Source organism: Marmota monax, unplaced genomic scaffold (assembly GCF_021218885.2).
Source record: "Marmota monax isolate L192 unplaced genomic scaffold, Marmota_monax_Labrador192_F-V1.1 WCK01_AAM20220418_F8-fsc00023, whole genome shotgun sequence".
Lineage (NCBI taxonomy): Eukaryota > Metazoa > Chordata > Mammalia > Rodentia > Sciuridae > Marmota > Marmota monax.
In genome coordinates, this window is record NW_026692907.1 from 3,557,598 (window position 1) to 3,561,692 (window position 4,095).

Here is a 4,095-nt window from a genome sequence, read left to right on the forward strand (position 1 = left end):
AGCCTGCCACCTCCCTCCTCTCTTCCTTTGGCCACTATTCACCATTGGGCTTTCTCTGCCTGCTCTCTGCTCAGCAGTGGCCCCTGTGGAAAGACTATGGCTTCCATGTGCTGGTTCTAATCCCATTTCTCCAACCCTAATAACACATCATTGGTCATTCTTTCTACTTTCCTTCTCTGTGACATGAGGATGACAGTTTCTACCCCAGGGGAAGGGAGTTACCAGAGGAGGTTAAACCTGATACTTGGCCTCTCTGGATAAAACTCTGTTCTATTCTTTCCCCTTGGCCCCAATCCTGTCCTGCACCCCACCTATGGCCCTAATTTTCTTGCTCTGGCCAGTCTTCCTCTCAGGATTGGAGAGATCCCCTGACCTCTAGCCTGCAGGCCGGGCAGTGGTGCTCCCTGCTGCAGGGTGGAGTCTTCTAGAGGCTGAGCCTTACAGACTCAGGTCTGGACTTTGGATCCCTCCTCATTCCACCTGAGACTGGGCTCCCACCACCGGCTGCTGCCTCATCTTCTTGAAAAATACACCAGTCTTCTCAAAAGAGGAAATAGAGCCAGTTCAGTAAAGTTAGGGGAAATATTTGATTTTTGCAATAGAAAGGTAAATCAAATCAACATTTTGGTACGATTTTTTAACCTGTTGATTTTTAGGTATTGTATTTAGTACATTTAATACTTTTTAGTAAGGAGTTGTTACTATAAATTTCCGGCAATCATGAGATGAATCTTATTTCAACTGCTTGGGGTATCAGAGATGGATTCCCAGAGGTTTTAGCTTTTTTTTTTTTTTTTTTTTTTTTAATTGTGGCAACATATACTTAACAAAATTTATCATTTAAGGGTATAGTTCAAGGTCATTAAGTACATTCACGTATTGTGCAGCCATCACCCTTTCATCTCTGGAACTTTTTCATCTCCCCAAATTGAAACTCCATATCCATTAAACAATACCCCCTCATTCCCTCCTTCCCCCAGTGCCTGGCTCCCCACATTCTATGTATTTGACCACCCTAGTATTTCATGTAGGTAGAATTACACAATATTTGTTCTTTTGTGTTTGGCTTAGATCACTTAGCATAATGCATGAGTCAGAATTTCCTTCCTTTTCAAGGCTGAGTAATAGTCCATTGTCTGTATATGTCACACTTTGTTGAGCCATTCATCTGTTGGTATACACTTGAGTTGCTTCTACCTTATGGTTATTTTGGTCAATGCTGCTTTGAACAGAGGTGTATTATACAAGTAGACGTTTGGGTTCCTGCCTTTAATTCTTCTGGGTATATACCTAGAAATGGAATTTCTGGGTCATATGGTAATTCTACGTTTAATTATTTGAGAGTATCCCATGCTGGTTTTCAAAGCAGCTGCATCTTTTATTTTCCCCACCCCAGCAATTCACAAAAGTTCTAATTTCTCATCATCCTTGCCCACATGTGTCTTGTACTATTTCTTTTTCTAATAACCATCCTGATGGGTGGGCTCAGCTTTTGATCTGACTTTGAGATGATGAGTAGGAGTTGAGAGGGGAAGGAGGTTGTGTGTGTGTGTTTTTCAGAAGCAGAAAAGGTTTGAAAATGTCAGAGGTTCCTCTTGTGCCAGGTGTGTCCTAGGGACAGAACAGCCCCGATGGCTGTAGCTCATAGAACCTGGGGAAGAGGTGACAGGAAATGAGGACCAAAGACAGCAGCCAAAGCCCACTCAGAACCCTCAGTCCTGCCTGGAAGGCTGGGTTACATCCAATGACAGGACACAGGGCTCCCGGGTCTGGGTGGTTAAGCCTTGCAGCCAGGAAGCTCTCAAATGTCCTAGAGTCCCATGTCCGCTCTGTGACCTATATAATTGACCGGATATGACCAGGACAATTTATTCTCTGTTTGAGCTTTAGTTTCCTTTTCTGTACAGTAAGAGTCGGGCGATGTTAGAATAGTGCCTACAGGAGGGAATGAGTTGGTTGTTGGATAGGGAAGTTGCTGTGCTGGGGACGCAGGGGGTTGCCTCTGGCGGGCTGTCTTGCTGAAGAACTGACTCAACCTGCCTGTTCCGGCTTGCCTGGCAGGGGGACTCCCAGCCCAGTGCACCTTGGCTTCCTCTTCTGTCACTACTCCATGAGTCCCTGAACCACAGGGATCAGGCCCAAAGAGAAGCTGCAGAGCCTCTGCGGGCAGGTCTGTGCCTCTGTGAGCACATGTGAACAGACCCTGGCTGGTGGAAGGTCCTCAGTGCACAGGGCTTGACAGTGTACACACCTCCTGGACACCTCAAAACAGCTCCTCCAGGAAGCGCCAGCCCTGTGTCCCTGTCCCAGGTGAGGAAATTGAAGCTTGGTGAGGGTATTTTGCCTAAAGCCACCAGCTAGGAAGCAGTCAGTTGCTGAGGATTTGTGCTTTGGGGAAGTTGGACTATGTTCATTTATCCATTCACTTGTCACTCAACAGATATTTATTGAACATTTACTGTGTGGTATGAACTGTGCCAGGAGTGGATGAGATAGTCTGGCTGTTAGATGGAGGCTTCTGCAAGATCTCTTTCCAAGAACTGAGAATGACCTTATTGAGCTCCTGCAGTATACTAGGAGTGTTACCTAAATTAGGTCACTTATTTTTCATAGCAGTCTGTAGAGACAGATTTATCAGCTTCATTTTGCAGATAAGAATGCAGAAATACAGAAAAGAAGGTGACTTACCTAAAGTTCCACTGCTGGGGAGGAGCAAAGGCTGAGCCCAGGTGACTCAGTTTTGGGTGTATTCCTGAGGCCTGTTGCCTCTAACTGTCAGCCCAGCAGTGCAGTTCTACCAGCTGTGGCCATATGCCCACCAGGCCTGGAGCTCAAATGTCCATCTGTGGGCTGTGCTTGAGGGCCACCTTTATTTAAATACCAGCTTGGGCCTGGAAGGAGACCCACTGTGCCTCTCGTTTATTTTGCCAGGGACTGGATGCAGGACCTGGGGCACATCCTACCTCTCTTGGGCTTTGTTTTTGTCACCATGGAATTGGGGTGTAGGTCTCTGCCAAGTCCTTGTCTAAGGCCCTTGGGAGGATCAAAGGTGATTATGGAGAAGATAATTGTCAATCTCTTAGCACAACCACGGACACAGGTGGGAGGTGAGGTAGGAGAAAGGAAGAGAGGGCTAACTTGTGCCTGTTGTGGGTAGACACACCCTCAACTCTTCGTGGACTGACAAGTCAAACATGCTTCAATATTGTGAAGTTTGGAATTTTCTCCAAAAGCCTTCCCTGACCTGCCAACCCACAAGCTGGGTCTGAGGCCTTCCTCTCTCTTTGGCCTGACCATACTGTGTGGTCATTGTTTTCCCCACTAGACTCAGGGCAGGGACCACAAATTTGCGTCCTGGGCACTCTGCACAGTGTCTGCCCAGAGTGGTTGTCAGGGTGTCTGGAGGTACCTTGTCACCCAGCATTCCTGCATCCCTCCACTTGTAGGTCCAGCCTTACCCAGCCCTCCCTGACTGTCCCCTTTCTCCTCCTTCCCTCTGCCACTTGGGGAAGACGGAGCGGGGTGCACTTTGCCCTAGTCTGCCCTCTGGCGGGATTCAGGGTCCTGTCGGCAGAAGGTCAACTACAGGTGGCACTCTGAACGTTCTCGCCTCTCTTGGAGGAGCCCTGCAGAAATCAGAAACAGTTCCTCAGCGGGTGACTCTAAAGCCCCACCCAGGGGCGGCCACCCTCTTTCAACACCAGCTGGGTCTCCTATATCTGCAGGGGCTTGGGACGGTGCAGTGGCCAGGGGGCGTCAAAAAAATTAAAATGAGGGCTGGGGATGTGGCTCAAGAGGTAGTGCGCTCGCCTGGCATGCGTGCGGCCCGGGTTCGATCCTCAGCACCACATACAAACAAAGATGTTGTGTCCGCCAAGAACTAAAATAAATAAATAAATATTAAAATTTAAAAAAAATGTGCTTTGAGTTTCAGAAGCTGTGGACCTAAGTTCATTTAAAAAAAAAAAATTAAAATGAAACCGCCAGGAGGCGGCACGGGTTCCTCGGCAGGGCGCCACGCGGGCACCGACGCGGCCGGGGCTCCGCGGATCACAAGGCCGGGTTGCCGTGGCAGCGGCGGCGGCCGCCAGCCCG